Source organism: Siphateles boraxobius, unplaced genomic scaffold (genome assembly GCF_051911475.1).
Source record: "Siphateles boraxobius isolate OS27281-9 unplaced genomic scaffold, OSU_SipBor_1 35, whole genome shotgun sequence".
NCBI classification, from domain to species: domain Eukaryota; kingdom Metazoa; phylum Chordata; class Actinopteri; order Cypriniformes; family Leuciscidae; genus Siphateles; species Siphateles boraxobius.
In genome coordinates this window covers 4,837,501-4,857,945 of record NW_027508975.1, presented here as the reverse complement: position 1 = coordinate 4,857,945, position 20,445 = coordinate 4,837,501, and the positions used below count along the sequence as shown (strand labels likewise).

The 20,445-nt window shown below is 37.2% G+C and overlaps 1 protein-coding gene and 1 long non-coding RNA gene across 25 annotated transcripts in view; one reads left to right on the top strand and one right to left on the bottom strand.

The window, feature by feature from the left end:
• adgrb2 (adhesion G protein-coupled receptor B2) overlaps positions 1–12,245 on the bottom strand; it is a 341,068-nt gene extending 328,823 nt beyond the window's left edge. For 23 of the 24 annotated variants that reach the window (XR_013190423.1, XM_077196031.1, XM_077196034.1 and 20 more), the window contains exon 1: positions 11,620–11,719. The gene's annotated coding sequence lies outside the window, so the exon portion shown is untranslated. Of the gene's footprint in view, positions 1–11,619 lie in introns of all 24 variants that reach the window. The other variant, XM_077196041.1, reaches the window with a different exon arrangement.
• A 124-nt stretch (positions 12,246–12,369) lies between these two features.
• The window catches only part of LOC143702352 (uncharacterized), a 25,383-nt gene continuing 17,307 nt past the window's right edge, over positions 12,370–20,445 (top strand). Inside the window, exon 1 of the long non-coding RNA XR_013190432.1 lies at positions 12,370–12,482. This is a non-coding gene — a long non-coding RNA (uncharacterized LOC143702352). The remainder of the gene's footprint in view (positions 12,483–20,445) is intronic.

Below are 20,445 nucleotides of genomic sequence, written 5' to 3'. Positions count from 1 at the left end.
TAAACTCATGTTTCCAATACAATTGTTTTTTTTTAATCCATTTATAAATAAATGTATAATTCCACAAAGACCCGACCCGATCAAAACTAGCCCTTATTTTAAATTAACATAACTCATATGTCCTGTAAAAAAACACAACATGCATTAATTATGCACATATTGCCATTTCCTGAACATTATTAAAAAAGACATATACTGTATATATTTTCATTCCCAGGACCCCAATATGACATGTTGCATGAGTCTTCAAGGCATTTCAGGCTGCAAAGTTTATGTGGCAGAGCTTAATTAATAAACAGACAGATTAATAAACTATTTTGGACGTGCAATTAATATGTGCGCCACAGGGGAGTGAGATGAGACTGAGTTTGTTCATTACATCACATATTAACATAAAGCTTCTTGGGAGCCTGCCATCTACTCAAGAGTACTCTCTAGTGAGCTGTTACCAGTAATGATACAACCTGAAAATCCATAACTACAATAATTTTTGCTGAGTTGGTATTTTATAATCTCCAAGGATGTTGACCTACCCATAATACACACCTAAAATGTCCTTTTCAGTAATGCCAAGTGCACACAAGACTGAAGATCACTGTCCAGCACACGTTTTTTCTGCATATATGCAAAATTCTCAAATATTTACAGATTGTTACTACTTCCTGAAAATAAATCTTCCCATTCCAGCTCATACACATAGCAATGTGATAATTTATGTTATGTGGACAGACACTAATGAGGACGTTTGCTCCAACAATTTGAAACTGGTTTGAAATCTGATTTGAATGCAGTTATAACAAAAATCTGGTTAGAATGCCATTTGAATTCTTGTTTGACACCAATTTGAAATCTTTCACAGCATCTGCGACAAGTCACAGTGAGTCTCAAAAGTGCACACATTAGAATAGACATTATCAAAGTCCCTTTAAGCCAAGTCATTTCACTTGGCGGCCATCTTTGAAATGCCTAGCGGGCAGCTATTTCAGTACATCTCTTTGAATGGGGAAACATCAACAATCAAAAGCTGTTTTACCAAGCTTATGATTAAATTTCATAATTGAAATCACCAATAAAATCTGACAAAAATTGCCTCATAAATTTTGTTTCTAAATGCTCAAATCATGACAAAAATCTGAATTTTTCAGGCTGGACCAGCCAATGCGCATGTGCAGTCATAAGTGTGTGTCTCAAAAGACTGAGGCTGCATCCGAAATCGCATACTTCCCTACTATATAATAGGCGAAAAACAATATGTGACAAAACAAAAGTAGTATGTCTGAATTCACAGTACTCATAAAAGAGTCGCCACAAAGTATCGGGATGACCAACTTCTTCCGACCAGATTCTGAAGTATGCATACGATGGACACTTTACTATCCCATGAGGGAGTATTTGTAAATGGCAGTGATGCGACGCAACTGATGCTGGTAGATCACACGATAAAGGCAACATGGCAAATGTATTAACTTTACCAGTTGGCGATTGGCTCTTTTATTTAGAAGGCGGGACTTATTCCGCCATATTGAGAGTTGCACTTTCTGCCATTTGTAGTAATAAGACTGCACCGTCTTTGTATACCTAAAGTCTTTGACATTAGTCAAGGTAGCGCCATATTTAATATTTGACAGGAATAAAAATGATCACAGTGATTTTGTATACTGTTGTTTAACAAAATACCGATTTTTCATACTGTACATCTATCCCTTACAGTTTCATTTTCATCTGCATTAAATTAAATATGGCAACTAACCTGACTAAAGTTTGTAGTGTTATAGTGTGACTGGTATGTGCTGGGGTCTGTCTACAATCTGGTGGTTTTGGTTACAAAGTTTGGGACACAATAAAAGGAAAAGAGGTTGTGTTTAGTACAGTAGAACAGTGGGTTTAGATTTAAGACTCGACTCCTGGATCTAGTCAGTCTAATACCTTTGTCTAGCATGTGAGATCTATGCAGTCAAACCCACATCTGGCCACAGCAGCAGTGAGCACTAAGTGACCGTGCCACAGGAATGGATCTGCTGATTGCACCTCTTCAAAGCTAAAGCACTTCTTCTCACCCTGATGTATCGGTCTCATGTTCCCAGCTTGATGATCTGATCATCATTACAGCCACAGTGGAGGAAATCAAGGGAGGCAGGAACAAAAAGGGACATTGATTTGGTTGAGAATGAAGCAGAGAATGGCTGACTACAGCGTACCCGAGTGGTGACATCATACTAAGATGTGTCATATGAAGCTTTGAGCAGAAGCCAGAAGTGTGGGAGTTGATAACACTGTGCCTGCTGGGAGACACTTGTTGGAAATGTTTCCTTAAATAAATTATATAAACAAAAGACAAATATAAAATTAATGTGCAAAAACAAATAACTTTAGAATGTCATTGTGGGCAATTAAAGATCAACCATAGTTGGAAAATCACGACGATGTCTCAATGTTCATCTCGACTGACTCATGCAATGAAATGAGACAATAATTGGCCATTTTTAGATCACTACATCAGACATGTCTGCTTAGCACAATGTTCACCAAGGTTTCCCTCAAGGAATTTCCCATGTTTTTTTTTTTATTTTTTTTTTATTTTTTATAGCGGTTTTCAATTCGAGTAAAAGGTCAGTGGACTTTGCACTTATACAGTCATACCACAAAGGTGAACTTTCTTTGACACTGCCTTTTTTAATAAAATTACAGCATAAAATTTACAGCTACAGGAAGAATGTAAATGTACATGCTTGACAAATCAGACAACTATTGTAGTCCTTGCACAGCAATCTGTTAGCAACCCTTATGTTTGAATATAGTAGAACAAAATGAAAGTCACTTCAAGTTATGTTGACCTAACAATGTTGAAAAGTGAATCTGTTTAAAAATGCTTAAAATCTCAAAGAAATTTCTTTTGGAATCCATGGTGAAAAATTAGCCTTCCGGTTGGCCAACAAACTGACATCCTGTCTGAACCGCTCTAAAGCAAGAGTCTTGTAATAATCAAGTTGTAAGGCAGCACTCTTCCTAATCCTGTTCATATAAGCTCAATACATTATGCATCGCTACAGTGACCATAACTATCTGTGCAAAAAGCAGTTTAGATCATTAGCAGCACATCTTCCCACACACAATAATTGATCTGTGTGACAGAGGTTTCACAGAAGGCTACAGCGAATATGCATAAAAGACTTGCATATACAGTGGGAAGAAAGATGAGACCTGTGCACAGTGTGCAGGGTTGTTGAAGTTATTCTAGGGCCTAGTCCACATGGACACGGGTATTTTTTTAAACTGGAGTATTTAAACGGGTATTTTTTTTTTTCCTCCTGCGTTTAAAAAAAAAATCCCGTCCACACATGCTAGGTTTAAAAAAAAATCTCTGTCTACATGAAAACGCAAAAACACGCTAAAAAGCGCTGTCAAGAGCATGCCAGTGGCGCACACTCTGACGTCGCAAGGCAAAAACCCCGGTTTTACTGTCTACACGACAACACTGCAACCGGCGTTTCTGAAAATCCTCACCCTGGCAGGGGTTTTCAAAAGTTTTCATTTTCAGTGACCTGATACTACGTTTCTGTGTGGACGAACGGCCGAAACGCGTAAAAAAAGTCACGGTTATAAAAATACCCGTGTCCATGTGGACAAGGCCTAGGTCTGCAACCACATTAGCATAATTGTCACAGGGCCTTCAAGATCCAGTAAGATTGTTGCAAGCTATAGCACAAGACCTATTACATTTAACCGCATGATGATGATGATGATTTTGCCGCAAACATTTTACACAGACCACATCAGACTTCTGTGAACAAACAACGCGTCTGCTGCCAGTAGCTTAAGCTACACAGTATTCTGTGTACGTTTAATTACTGAGAGTGGCTGCTGTGAAAATGCTTTACAGGACAAACAGTTTATCAAAGCATCATTTACTGAATTGGATTGGCTCCAGGGGCATGTTCATGCGTGTACACGAGATTCACTTCTGCTTGATCTTAAGAAACCACCACTAATCTGTATGCCAATGCTGGAGTTAAATAAGCATTTGGGGAACTGCTGACACTATCCAAAATATTATAGCAGGAAGATGCAAGTCAAAACCACCCAGAGAACGGCCAGACGAGCAGAGTGGAATCAGGATATCAATTCATTTAGGAAAAGTAATCATATTAATTATAGGTCATCCTTTTTGCAATCCACTGTGTGGATATAGCAAAAGGGACCTGTGAAACCCTGGAGAGGGTCAGGTAATGACTGTAAAGTGAAAGAGTATGATTTAATAGTGCTCTGTTCCCTCACTAACTGGGAACTATGAAGCTAAATAAACAGCTCAATACAAACATTGAATAAGTCTTGACCAAGGTTGATTCAACAGGTGTGAGCAAATCAGGTAAATCCAAATATAACATCCTGACACTAGAGGAATCAATGAAAGCCTGTTTCCACCTCAGATTAAAAGTAATAGTAACAAACCAAGAATAAGTGTATTTAGGCAACTTTATACCTCCCATTTCTGACTATATCTCACAATGTAACTTAAATTTCACAGTGTGTTATTTCTAAATTTAGGAGTAGGCTACATACAGCAACTAATACATTATACTGACATAAGAGGTTTAAATCTAGTTGGTTAGTATGTATAACCCATGCCAGTTACAACATGGTGACAGGCATTGCCTGAAGAAATACTGTCATTTATGTCATAATGAAACTTCAGGCAATTGTCACAAGTTTTCACTGACGTTATTTTAAAGGAATTCCCCAAGCAAACTGTGCATCTTTATGAGATAAATGCCTTTAGCTCTCATATAACAAATCAAAAGGTTTGTTTCCTACTGTATAACCCCCAGCCATTCATTTCCTGCATCAGCTGTAGTGAGTGAAACAAATATAACTTGAGCAAATAATGTATAACAAAATACAATTAGATATAGAAAATATACTAATCCAGTTTGTCAAATCACCCAGTGATCTGAAAACAAAACTATTTAAACTGCTTGCTTTTTAACGGCAAGTGATTTTCTGTTTGTCTTAATTAGAGATTTGTTCATTCTTAAATCTGATTACTGCTGATTTGTTTTGAACAACAGCTGTCTTGTTCCTGGTGTTGGTCTACAGTTTAATCTTTTTTTTTTTTTTTTTTTTTGCCTGTTCATACTTCTCTTTTAATGCCCTTTTAGTAAATTTCACAGTCAGCTGCTCAACTGCTGAAGGGACATTATACTTTTACTCTTTGCTCTGTACTCATTGGCAGTCAAGAGTTTGAGAAATACAGACAAAAGCTCACAAGTAAAAAAAAAAAGAAAAGAAAAAAAAAGTAATGAATCAAAGAGCATGCCGAATGACAAATACCAATGAAAAAGCATCCTATGATACCCAGCTATATAACTGTCAGGAAGTGAAATTCAGAGCTTGGAGTCAAACACAAAATTAGAGATTGAGTTTGACCATAAAAATACAGCAAGGGGAAAAAGCCATCAAGACCTTGTGTTGCTTCAAAGTCTCAGGGGTTCTCCCGTACAAAGGCACAGAGGCTTAGAGACAAAGAATCAATACAATCTGTGAGGTTTTAACTTTCTCTTTCGGCTGGACATAATGGAAAAAAACATTACATAAAAGCAAATATTGCTGCTGGGCAGCGTGCTGAAACCACAGAGTGCATCGCTACAAGTCCTGGAGTCACTGGAGGACTGAGAAAGATGATGACAGCTCCAAATGGTTGACCAGAGGACAACAGTGACAGATACTTGCATCAAAAAAGCCCATCATATCAGTCCATGACTGTGTTCAGACTTATTTACAAATGGCTTATCAAAAGGTCGCTGCACTCATAGCTACGTTATATCTTAAAGGGATAGTTCACCCAAAGATTATGATTCTGTCATCATTTTAAACCAGTTTGACTTGTTTTTTTTTCTTTGGAACCTAAAATAATTTATTTCTGAAAATAATTTCTGAAGTCTATGGGGTCCCAACGAGTTTCTTTGAATGTATAAAACCAGTTGAAGCAGAAACAATAAGGTCATACTGATTTGTAATAACATTAGGGTTAGTAAATTATATACATTTTCATTGTTGGATAAAATATACCCTTGAATAATTATTTTACCTGATATTTGTCTGACATTTCTATTCTAAACAGCAATTAATGTGGTAACAGTAACGTAAAGTCATTTTCAACAAATCCATTCAGCTTTAGAGGGCCCTGCACATAAAATTGCCCACTACAAATATTGACAATGGGTAGAAGCCAGAGGCACCCTGTTGATCGCAGCATCTGTGCCTCGAAACGCAGACTTCCAGCTTTACTCCACGACATGAACAATAGAAGCCGAGCTAGATTTGGCTTTCCTGAGTGATCACGTTTCTGGGACCGAGAGCTGATAAGAGATAAGAAAGCTCTGCTGGAGGACGACCGACAGGAAAGCCTGCTGAAGCACAGACAAGAGGCTAAAGCGCATTTGTCAGGCGGTATTGCTCACCAGGGCTTTCCCAGACAGTGAATGCAAGCTGACAGTGTTTGCAAGAATTAAAACATCATGCTTTATCTTACTGCCTAAACCAGATATATCATATTTTCAATGAGGCGGCTCACGAACGAGCGGTGCTGGCGTATGGTGTACAGCGGAAGTGGGAGGGGTATTTTTCTGAAACAATGCGGCGGCCAGGGACCACTCAACCAGGCAAGACCAAGCTGTTGCCTGGCTCATGATCCATTTGCAGTTCTCTACATCCCATCACATGCAGGAGACAGTGAGGGGCATCAGTCTCTCTAACCGGATTGAGTGGTTCACGCAGAGCCAGCAATATCCCTCTTGATTTTCAGAGGGAAGTGATAGCCTACATTAGAGCAATGGTTCTCAAGGCCTTCCAATGTCCAAGACAACATTCGAAGTCCCCTATTTGATGACATATTTAATGACTTTTGGATTTAATTTGAAAATGAAATGCAGAAATGCATTTCCATGTATTAATCCCTTTTTCTATTGCCAATGTGTGAAGTGCTTCTAACAAAACTTTAAAAAACGAGGCCTTCCCTGACTTCCTATGTTGTCCATGAAGTCTATGAAAACCTGTAGACTGATTTTTATTTGAAGGACTTGGGCAAGATTCGCCAGGAAAATCCATAGGATGTGACTGTTACGCACTCTTCTGAGAACCTCTCTTCCATTCAATGATGCATGAAATTAATGCTTATATGCTTATACAATGTTCAGGATAATGTTGAAAGAGCTATTCTGTACTGTAATGGCAATGTCTCATGCAAAGAAAGACTATTGTCTCACAGCCAGATCTATAGTCTGTAGTCGCAAACATTTCATTGCAAAGAATGAAAAAGAACTTTGTCGTGAGTATATTGGGGCATTGAATAAAATTCAATCTCTTGTGCGTTACATGTGTACGAGTGTGAGCACGAGCAATAAGTTGCTGTCTGCAGTTCACTTAATGACCACCAGTGTTGCTAAGGATTTCTGAATTCTACACATAGCCCTTTTAAGTTGGAATGTAATTAATATTTCCGTTATGGCCAATATCCAATAAATTTCTGGTTTACATTTTAAATGTACCTAATGAATTTATGCATAACAACAACAGCTTGCTTTTTACAATATGTACAAAATTTAAAATGGATATTCATTTTAAGATACTTTTAAATGTAATGAACTTTAGATTTACAAGTATTATTTTAAACTTTAAGTGAGGGTTAGATGATGGCAAAGGTAATCCTAATGCAAAAATAGGGGAAATGAGCATGCATGATTAAATATCTAATATCAATACTGATTAAAAAGAAAACTTTTTCTTAATATGTGTAAATAGACTCAAAATTTCAGCCAATAAACAATATCGCACTGATATTGTGCATCCTTACTCTTAAAGGTAAACTAAAATAAATACTAAACTGGTCTTTTTGATATTGAATATACTGAAAAGAATTAACAGCTTTTATGTATGTTTGACAAATGAATTTGGTTATGGTAAAAAAAAATGCAGGATTTCAGTAAAGAGACCAATTGTAAGCAGGAATAAATTCATTGTAAGGAACAGTGTGTACCACTCTGCAGGAGTGGGCAGCTGTGGAATTAAACCAGCGATTTGCAAAACTACAAATTTTCATAATTGATTAGTCAGTCATCTGTCTGAAAGTGCACTGTATCTGTGTTCAGGAACCCCTGTATAATAAGCCTATATCATGTCGACCAGCCCTCAATCAGACATGTTTCAGACTAATGTAAGAGTGGTCCTTCAACAAATAACCTTGTATTGAACAAAACCATTGAAGTCGTCATGAGAAAGGTCCAATGCACAGCAGCACAAACCCACTGAAGCGCATCCCGGATGCAGAATGATACGCTTCGATGTAATCTCAGCGCATGGACTCATGGTATTTCCCTTGCTCAGCATTCAAAAGTTCATAACTGTTAGATAAGAGATTTTGTTGGTGCACAACATCGAGTTCACGGCATCAAACTGTGTTTTGAATTTGTTTGTTTTTTTACTGCATTCATATGCAATATTCTGACACTGGGAGCGAGGATCACGTCACAAAGAATCAGCAACACACTATACTGAATATTCTGTCCTTTAATTTCTCCATAACACGTCAAATACAAACCTATGGATTTTGTATAACATTTGTTTTCAGAGAGGGTTTTAACATGCTAAATGTTAGCATGCTACAGCACAGCACACTATAAGCATGCTAAGACATTCGCTGAGAAGCTATGTTACTGAGATAAAATCTGACATTTGCATTTTCCTTTAAGATGCACCACTGCTAAAATTATTACAAAGTTGACCTAACTAATCGGCTAGCCAGTTGTTACGCTTAATGATCCTGGCCGATTCCTAACGAAACTTGCATGAGTGCGAACATGTACACACGCGTGATTTTTTTTCCCAAACCACTTCAGTGGAAATCCCGCCCTGCAGCCGATTTAAAAGTTTTCATTGGTCATGTCAATCACTGTACTGATTGCCTACACCAAACACTGATCCCTAAACCTACCCGTCACTGTAACCTAAACCAATGAAATCGGCTGCAGGGCGGGATTTCCGCTGAAGAGGTTTGGGAAAAAAAATCACGCTGTACACACAGATCTCTATGTTTAAAAAATATATATTAGTGAGAGCTCAGCTGTCCAATTTTATCAAAGTGATAACATGATGCCAATGTGCATAGATCTTGTTTTTTTAGCTTTTCAGTAAAGATGGATCATTTTGAAATAACTTATTTTTAAAACGTTTAAGTCATCATGCAACTTGGAAGTTTGCAGAGTCTCCCTGGTTGCATTGGAGGAAACATTACTGCATGTTGTTCATTTTCACATACCAGTGTATGAGAGACCAAATTCAATCCCTCTTATCACACGGCTACAGGTTTAGTACAAGTTGAATCCAAATGGATTGCATGCCAGGCATAAACAGACATAAACTCATCAACTTAGCATAAATGCCTCTCTCACACATCACGCTAAAGGTATTATCCCCAGCAGCCTGTAGACTGGTTTTATTTCTCATTAATTATCCAAGCTTAACCCTTAAATGGTGTCTGCATCCTGGGAGACATTTGAGAGGCTTAAGGGGAACAGTAAGAGAGTAAGGGGGTCTAATTTCTGAGTAAAAATATTTAAAGAGAAGTTCCTGAAAATTTTCATGTCAAGCAACTTATAAAAGCTACAGTATGGTGTCAACTCACCAACATTATCTAAAAGGCACACGGCAACATGCCGTGAGAAGTTCACTGACCTTGAGGTTAATGTTCCCATATTTTACCAGAGGAGTACAGGGCACCCCCACAGCATAGGGGCCCCCTCATGGCGTTATGAGCCAATTATAGTTAAACTTCCCAAACTAGAACTATTTTTCTCTGCATTGGAGTCACATCAAGCTGTGTGTATCCATGTGCTTATACTGATTTTTAATGCGGCTTAGAGGTAGCATTAATGTATTCACACACAATCACAACTGACACAATGCATTACACACTCGAATATTGAATATTGAGATATCCAGATTTGACATAAATAGAAAGAGTATATTACACTAGTATGCTACTCTGAAGTTCAGACTTGCTGTAGTGTACCAAAATTACACATTTTAAAAGACAGAAAACTAATGAACTGACAATATTACCCAAAATAACATGCCATACTATTTCCTTATCCACCTTATTTTTAATGTAATTTTTTATACTTAATTTTTTTTTGACATCATATATATATACATATATATATTCATCATAATCACAAACACACTTGTTTGCCGAGCAAACAATTTTAGCCATTACTGCATTTTGTTATAGCTATCATTATTTACATACAGCAGCTTATGAATTGAAAGTCTAGCACATTCACAGAAATAGCTACTTCTGATTTGAAAAATATGGTGGATAAATGAAAACACTTGTACAGAAGTCAAAACTTGTGGGTGGGCCTGTGTCATGTTCTTGAAAAAAAATGCTAAAAGGTCTTAGCTGTTTTTAGCTGGAAGAAGTTGGTCTCCCATGATGGTGTTCAGATGGTTTTAGCTGGTCTCCCAGCTTGACCAGCCTGGTCATTTATAAAAATAAATTAATAATAAAAAATAAAGGGTCTCGAAACCCTTCGTTTTCTGCAGGGATATTTGAAATAACTCTAAATCAGTATTTGTGTTAATGAAATTACATTTAATTATTTGTTAGCAACTGTGCAAGGTAGTTTCACGTTCCTTTGTATTAAAGGGTTAATGCACGTGCCATCCGTGTGCGCTTCATTCCATGACACTCAGAAGAATAATAGACGTTGATTCAATCCACTCTAGTAAAATCTACTTAAAGTGGCAGTATCTTGGAGAAAAATGCAAATTTAGATCATCATCTTGGAGTAATTGCGCAGAATATATTATCGTAGTGGCTGCAGAAGAAACGGCGCTGAAAGAGCAGTTGTGAAGAAGACGCGTTCAACAGATGGGCGACTGCTCTTCACGGCCGCAGACCTGTATGACAAACCTTTGATTCATTAGCATAAAGCCTGGGCGGGAATGTTAATCAAACGACAGCTGCATTGGCTTATTGACTGAACGATTATCAGTTTGTCGGTTATCGATGCAAATTGCAAACTGAATTCTATTTTAAGTTGCGGCGTTAAAGGCAACAGCGGGCGCCAAATCACAGTTGTATCACCTTCAAATAACATTACAGTCGCGCGGTGACAGTAGAGACTGTCTTTAGACGTCGATATGGATGCTTTATGACGAAATATCCAACGGGACATTAATCGTAGTGGAAAACGTACAGAAGCAACCCTCAAAATCATGTTTTTTTTTTCGTATAGCTTTCCCAATTTCCTATGAGACTTGCTGATTGATCAGTGTCACTCAAGGCATATTCTCTTATATTAAGTTGATGGTCGAGGCATGAATGGGATAGGCAACAGAGACATTGATTCGGAATGCATTTGAATTGATGCAGATAATAATATTAATTGGTTCAAAATCACAGACGACACTTTCACATATTCCAACTTAAAGGATCATGAAGTAAATTAATTAATGTATTCGGTCTATGACAATACACTGGTGTTTTAAACCATGCACAGAATGCGAAGCAACGCATTAGCATAAATGTTTAAGACATTACAATAAATAAAATCAGTAACATACCTTGTCTCTGTCAGCAGTAGTTATTCTATATTTCCCGATTTGTTCCGTAGATGCAAATGCAGTTTGCCATCCATGACACGACTCAGTTTGAGATTGAGTAGCCTATCTTTCACCACAATCTACCCTCGCGATAAAGAACCCAAGCTATTTTCAGAGGATGAGAGGATAAAAAAAACTGAAAGGGCAGATATTAAATAACATTAGAATAAAAGGGTGGATAATAAACCTAATCAAACATAACAGCAAAAAAAGAGGGAAAAGAAAGAAGGGGACTAAGAAAAAAATGGGCTTAAAAAATAAAATGCGGTAGAAAACGAATTGACTTTAGTTCACAAACTGAGGGCTCCAGTAATTCCACGCTGCGTCTCTGTATTCCAAACGAACTGAGTGCGCTCTGCAACGGAAAACGCAGATCCATACGTTTATTCCCAATCTGCTGCGGTTTTACTTCCAGGACTTCAACTTGCAGTAGCATCACTTACACATGAGCGTCCGTGTGAATAGATATTTGCCTTCTCCCTTTCGGCTTCGGCAGAACGTTCTCTATGCACTGGCATCCGAGTTCTCGGAAAAGAACCACCGCACTCAGTCAGGCGTCTCTGGATGCCCGCATTCACTGTAGCAGCGAGGACGATAGAGGCGCGTGCACGCTCTTCTTTCTCAAGGGAGAAGGACGCGCGCGCTGGATACCTACGTCAGCCGGCGCGTGTTCCAAATAGAACGCTGTGGAAGTTCACTCCGAATTCTGATTTGGCGATTCGATTTCTCAGCACGGAATATGATTTCATGTTTTTATGCATTCATTGGACTTTGGCTTCCTCTCTGCCTGCTGTTGCAACTGTTGTCTTCAAAAGGAGCCTGGAGTGAGTAGACAACTTGACATCGAAATGAACACCAAACATTTCAGGCCTCTCAGTTTCTTCTTCATATTCTAAATGTTTCAGGGGTACAATAGTTTTTTTTAAGATATGCATGGAATATTTGACAAACTGTGGTAGGCTATCAAAGAGACACCAACCATATGATTAAATGTGTTGAAGCATTAAAAATATTGAAGCAGCACTTTGCACGTTACAAAACTCAGCACTCTGGCATGGAATGATATAGCATTTTATGTCCGTGAAGTAAGTTAAGTCTGTGCATCCGTCAGCATAAATTGGTCTGTACCCTGTGCGATTTTGCTTAAGAAATACTGGTTATTACACTTTCATTTGCTACTGAATATTTTATGATCTGGCTGGGTGACATCACATTTGATTCCACAGTTGCTGTTTATTTGCTTAATTTAACTTATTACAAAAGTATTACCAGACACAGAGTAAGAGACAGATTAAATGCAGATGAAAAAAATAAGGAAATTGCAATGAAATCAACATACACTGTAGGACAGTAAGTCCTGCCCTACAGGGAAATGATCCAATAATATAAGTTTTTTTTTTCCTTCTCTTCTTATTGTGCAACTAATTGTTGACTTGCTATAACATATGATTTTCTTATAATGTTTTAGCAGCCTCAATTTATTTTTTGTGTGTAAAGAAGCTAATTGGATGATACCATTGTAGTCAGATTGTATTGCTGATTTGAATAAAGTTGTTGCAACATAAGCTTGTACAACAGTTTTGGAGATGTTGGTATTGGTATTTTTATTTAATAAAATAAATGTTTGTGTTTCATGTCTGTGTGTTTGAAAAAAAAACCATGCCAGCTAAATCTTCCTGCAAGTCTTTTGCAGCCATTTGGGGGTTTAATCCCAGACCAGTCTAGTTTTATTTGAGTTTTTTTTTTCTTGTTCTTCAGATCTTGCCTTGAATTTGTACTTAACTTATATTTCTCACTGGCATCTCAGATATTGCAATGTGCAAACAGTGAGCATTTTCATATCTTTTCATAAGCTTCCCCTGCTTTATATAAGACTCAATTATCTTTATTTACTGATTCTCAGTCAGCTGCTTAAAGAAACCCGTGGCTATTGAATGTAAACACTCTGAGAGGTTTGAACAGTCAGAGAATTATTATATAAGCTCTGGAACTGTCTTCACCTGATTTAGATCAAGGCTTTGCATGTTCAGAGAATTAAGTTCCAAGACCTTAAAATAAAATGAACGGAATTGGATCAACTGGAAGAGCATCAATGGAACATGACATGTTGGTCAAGAATATAGTTATAAATATAGCTTAGAATAGGACACATGAAAGTTAAATAAGTTATACACTTTGCACTGCCATTCCTAAACTCATAAGTAATAGATGTTTAACATTTATTGGTATATAGATCAATTAAAAAATTTAAAATGTAATTTAAAACATTCTCAAAACATTGGCATTCCTTTTACAATCTATTTTACTTTATAATGTATCTAATAACAACAATGTCAGAAGCTGAAGTGCATCCTGCAAGTTGAACTAGCATTCATTGCACTGACGTATTTCCGATTATTTTAAAGGGTCATACAGTCAAAATGAATGGCCCTTAGGGATTTATAGATAAGAAATGAAAAAAAATTGCTGTGACATTGTATTTATATTTTTCTTGTCATGGCACACTTGAGATCTGTAGCATCTGACAATTTGATGTTAGTATGTAAATCACTTAAGAGGCTTCTTGTTTGGAGTTCACAATAAGCACAGTTGATGTGAGGAGCCGAACCTTCTGGTGCATGAAAAGAGAGATTTCTCCCTGGCCTTGACTATTCTGTTTGTTTCTGGTATGTGCCAGGGAGGAGAAACAGAGGCTGAGAACACAAAGCACTGATTAATGGACTGATGGAACGGAACATAAATTCAGTTGTTTTCTTAATTGACACTGTGGTAATTCTCCTTTGCTCGGTGTAATTTGAAATGAATGCCATTTGAATTTTATAAACCGCTGTGCTATTTTTATTCTTTTTTTAAATTAGCTGCTAAACAGTGGTTTGCATGGTTAAAAATAGCGTTGCATGATAAATTGGGTCCTGGTTGGGAGCTGATGCATTTTTTGTAACAAAAGTTCAAGCTAATATTAGAGATTTTGGGGTAATTTATCGCTGTCTCATGAGAGCTTGTTTCCGAATAAAGTAAGAATTGTGAGATATGAAGTGGCAATTGCGTGTTATAAAGTAAAATTTACATTTTTTATTCTCAGAATTGGGCTTTATAACTCACAAGTGACTCACAGAAGTAAGAATTGTGAGATATAAACTTGCAATTGTGAGTAATAAAGTGAGAATTGTTAGATATAAACTTGTAATTCTGAGAAAAGAAGTCAGAATTGTGAAATATAGGCTCCCAATTGCAAGAAAACAAGTCAGAATTGCGAGATATAAACTTGCAATTGCAAAAAACCCATCAGAATTGCAAGATGTCAACTCACAATTGTGAGAGAGAAAAAGTCGCAATTATCTTTTGAATTGTTTTATTCCGTGGCGTAAACAGACTTCCATAGTATTAGTTGACATGTGTCAGCCAATATTAAATATTTAATTGTGCATGCATATTTTCTTCATTCTTTTTGTTTTTATTTTTTACGTTGTTGATTACCTTTGTCGTCATCTAACATTCAATTAATGTTATGTTTGGTGAACTCAAAATGATTATAATTTTTTCATAGTGTGCATGTATTAAGTTGTGATGCCTAAATGTACTTGTAATATATATATATATTTTTTTAAAATCTACTTCGCGGGCACGAAAAGTTTTTGATTACCAGTAAGATCTCATTGATGCAATGTGTAAATGTATGGTGGTTTTATGATAATTCTTTGGGATTTTAAAATTAAAAGTCAGAGGATTTCATAATGAGTTATTTTTGCAGCTTGGTTTCAGAGTAGATGGTCTTTTGTACTGTAGAAGAAGTTTTACAGTATGTTTTCATAGTGCATTGGATTTCCTCCAGAGTTCATTCACTGGTTGATCAAATGGATATAGACACGTTTTAAGTGTTCAATCGTTGAATTACGCTCTCCAAATCTCCCACTCTCAAAGATGCGTACTGTACATTTGCGACACAATTTGTTAATATGTGCTGACGTGATAAACCAAGCTTATAAAACAGCACAGCAAGTTGACTGCGTGTGAACAGATAAGTTAAATCACACGCTTTTCATCTTACATCTGTTCCCATTTTTATTTCCTATTTTATCTTTGCTTTTCATTTCACACATTTCCCCCAGCAATCGTTCCTGGCCTATAATTTGGTGCTCTTTCTTTTTTAATTTAGAAATGTCAGAATATGGGGCATGTGGTGGGTTGTGACTAAATGTGAAAATGAAAAATTGCCTCCTAGTGGAAAATCATGAGGCATTACAAAAATGCCACATATTCTCACCTCACATCCTCACTTTCCTGTGATGCAGTTCTGTTTCGTGTGTCTCTGAGTCTCTTTTACACGCATACGAGCACAATCCATTCGAATGCTTAGTTGGTGCAGCCTGTGCTTTATCTATATGCTGATAAAATATGACAATTATGATGATTTCCCTTGCAGCATGTTTTCATTCCCTGAAGAGAGGTGAAGTCATCTTAATGGCTACCTGAGTAAATAAAGTCGACCTCAACATTCTGACCCGTTCCATGAGGGCCATAAATCACCTCAATGCACTGGTGAGCAAACACACAGAAAGAAGGGAAGAAAAAAAGAGGGCATATTCAAGTGTATGCATATTTACGTTTTGGTAAACCATCACCAGTACTGTGTGTTGTTGTAAATATGCGAGGCCTTATCCACATAGGAGGCGTGATTACCCCAGTGTCAAGCTGTTTGTAATTACCAGCTTCATTTAAGAACATGGGGAGGACTGATTTCCCATATCCTGCTTACAAAGTACATCTACAGAAAGGTTATACAGTCTAAACATTTTCCCTGGGGTTTTGAATTACACACAGTGACTTTTGCACTTGATATGCAACAGAAATCACGGCCACTTGTTACACTCATAAAGTGTTCTAGCGAATTGGCGAAATACCTTTTCACATTTCTCCCACCAAGGCTTCAATGCGTGTTCATGATATCAGCATCATCAAGGGTTTTATTTTGTTATTAATTCACATAGAGTATCTACTGTGAGTATATGCTGATGAATTTCAACAGAATTATGCTTAACATGCATTATGTTAATATGCAAAATTAGATATTTGAAATGTAAAGTGAGAGAAAAGACAAAAGGAATATGTTTTGTGTTGTGTTTTTTTATAGTTTGTTTTATTTTTGTTTTGTGTTCTGTTTTGCGTTTTGTTGTTTTTTGACGAAATGTCCCCTTTTGACCACTTTTTGATAAAATGGCTCAAAGACCATGGAAAGGACCTATTTTTAGAATAACATGGTGTATGAGAAAAGGACACCGTTTTTAAGACGAGCTGTCATTAAAGATCTAGGAAAGAGGCACAGGTCACATTAGCAGAGGAGGCTTTTGTGTCTGCAAAGCATATATCAACACCAGATAACAGATAAACACATTTTTGCACAGGTGCTGCACAGCCTTATTTTTCTTCCTCAAGACCAGTGAGACAAATTTCAGACTATGCAGCAGACCCTAGAGCAAACACTGTCTCTCTGGACGCACCTGCTCCAGATCCAAGAAGATTGAGATAGGGAAGTGAGAAAACCTGTACAGACCGTCAAACGTAGCTGTCACATCAAATAAAAACACCAGCTTCCATGCCTAGAAGCTCATGAGGGAAAAAAAAAGTATACATCAGTTTCATTCACCCACCTCTGTCTGTATTCCGCCTCACATCATATCCTGTTACATGTCAAATTAGAGGGTGGAACAATACAGGTTCAGATTAGCTTTCTGCCTTGATACAAAACGAATGTTGGCTTTAGCTATTTGTAAATATTAAGGCACAGCATAGACATCACACTCAATAATCAAAGGTTTAAACCAAATACTGTGTCATAAACAGCCGTGACATAATAAAGTATTTATTGATTGATCAATTGATGGATGGATGGATGGATGGTTTGGCAGACAAATTCATCCAAAATCCTACTCCACGTGACTTAAGTGGCAAATATTATCTGATTGTCTCATATCGCACAACAGTTGCAATCAAGACCAGGGAGTCTGGTTGATTTCAATGAAGTTGCAAAACTTAAAATCGATTTAGATTTGTTGAGTTAGCTGGTCTGCATTTTACAATTCATGGGTCTGCCACCTGAGGAATTTGACCTAGACCAGCAGTGAGCAATTACATATTTTTTTTTTTTTTAGTCAGTTACATTAAAATGTAGATTGGTCTAATTTGAACCTAGAAAGTAAGACTAATTGCTAAAGGGTATTTAGCGTATCTGAATAAAGAAATGCACTAGTAAACATATAGAGATGCACTAGTAAAAATGCAAGTAAATATCAGTAACTGTCATCATTAACTAACCCACATGTCATTCAAAACATTTAGGGCTTTCTTTCGTCTGTGCAACCCAAAAGTAGATATTTTGAAAATCAATAGTGTCCAAATAAGGGTAAAAGATTTAAATTGTCCGGGGGTGAACTATATTCTTAAGGGTACAGTACGTTTACATGAAGACGATGTACTAAAAACGGAAACTTTTGTCCTTTGCTTTTTTTGTGTGACAACGTTGTCAAAACAATCCCTGTTCACACAGATCCACGAAAACGACTAAAAATGCTGTATTATGCTGCCAGGCCAGTAGAAACACTTTGTGCCTGTAGACTGAACACGTAATACGCATGATGTCACCGCTGTGTTTTTTGCTGTTTACATGTGGATAATAACCTGTTTTCAAAAGCTTGTATGTTGAGGCCACCAAAACACTGTTGTCGTCAGCCAAAAAGCATAAAAAGTTTTTAGTTTTAAACGTAGTTGTTTAAACGGCCCTTAAGTAGATTACACTTTGCCAAAACAGAATGCCTTGAGTTGCAAGCTACCGGATCCAACGAAAATTTCCCCAACTGCTAAATCTACAGTATTTTGTGACACAAGGAGATTTGATTGTTTTGTTTGGTATTCTCATCACTGCACTTTTCTATGCCTGGTCAGGCAGACAGGTAATGGCACAGGCATCAAACGGAGCAGAATAAAACATGTGTTTGACTTGGAACGGAATTAAATCAGCCAGGCCACTTATCACATTATCGGCCTCCCTCTTGTCCTTGGAGCCATTTGGTTTGCACTCCATCAAAGAGCTTATACAGAATGCGTTTGCCTTTATAAATAGTGAAACACACCCACTCCTCCTCCCCAGCCCCGGCAACATCCTCCCCAGTCTTCCTCCTAAACTCCCTCCTCCTCCTCCTCTCTGCTCTCCTTTTTTTCCTCTCCCTTCTTTTAGTGCTCTGGCAGGTCATTTGCAATGCTAAGTATCAGTTGGCAGTCGTGTTGGAGAGAGTATAAGAAGAAATGGGCAGAGCCTTCCCCAACATCAGGCTAATCATTTTATCTCTGCTCTTCATTGCTGCATAATAAGTGTTTTATGGGGGATTAGTGAAATAATGTATACATGAGCTGTTGTTTTTGTATCTCTGGACCCCTGCGCTTCATTCCGCCACTGTTCCACCAGCTTATGTAATTTAGCTAACAAAAGGGGTCAGGCAGAGAGAAGGATGAGGAGGAGAATATCAACGAGGCCACCAACCGCACAGTCATGGTAAACCCTCTCCCTCGTTCTCAGTTTGGATCGAGCGAGATATGCTGTTGGAAAGAATAAAGGAAACACAACATGCAGGGGGAAAAAAACATGCTGAGTGCAAACCCTTCTTTGTAACTCATGCATTTAGCGTTGCATATTTGTTTATAAAAATTGACTCCTTTTCTGAGGCAAGGATGAAAAAAATTCGAAGTGACCTTGAAGTGCTTTTACTCATTCCTTTTGACAGCAATGAAAACAGGTCTGTACGGATGAAAGTGTGTTCAATGGATTGCACTGTTGTATGCTAATTGTTCAGCTGATCAATCATCTTTTCAGAACACTTTCAGTAGACAAAAGTTTTTGAGTGTTTTGCATTTTAGTATTTTGAATTAGGGTCCTTGCACACATGACATTTTTGTATACATTTTTTCATATTCATCATCCTACAAATGTGTCACGCACAGTAAAGTCCGATACGTATTACTTAATCCACAGAACAATACAAATTGGAGTCTTCAACCAGTGAGGATGCTTTTGTTGTCTTCTCTCTTCTTAAAAAGACACAAAAAAAAAGAGGAAATAGTGGGTCGATCCAATCCTGAAATTGCTTAGAGAGGAAGGAGATTTCCACCACCTTATCAAGGACAAGGAGCTGCAGGATTATCCTGAGCGATTCAAAGTTTACTTCAGGATGTCAGTGGCTCAGTTTGATGCTTTGTTAGCGATACTGGAGCCACATATTGCTTATACGGTGGCTCTGAATTGTCAAAACACCTCTCAAAATGTTTGCTACGGATGCGAAAAACGCAGAAAATGGAACCTGATCCAATTTTTTCCTTTTATGACAGATGAAAGTTTCAGAGGCAGTTTGTAAATGTGATTCACACAATGTGAGGTCGTATTTATTTTTTAACGTGCAAAAATTTCTGACAAGAATTTCTGACTTTATTTTTACATTTTGTTTTAATTTAGTTTTAGTTCATGTTTTTGTATTTTTAAATATAAGTTTATATGTTGCAACTAGAAATATATATGTATGTATGTGCGTAGGCCTACGTATAATGCTTTTTTTTATTTGAAGTTTTATTTTATTTATTTTTAAATTTGTTTTAGTATTAGTTTTACTTGACTATAATAACCATGAAATAAGCAAATGATGACATAAATTTCATTTTGGGGTGAAGTATTCCTTTAAAATTCGCTATAAGCAATGTTAGGTGTTCTCCAGAAAAAAACACCTTCTTCTATAGGAATATATT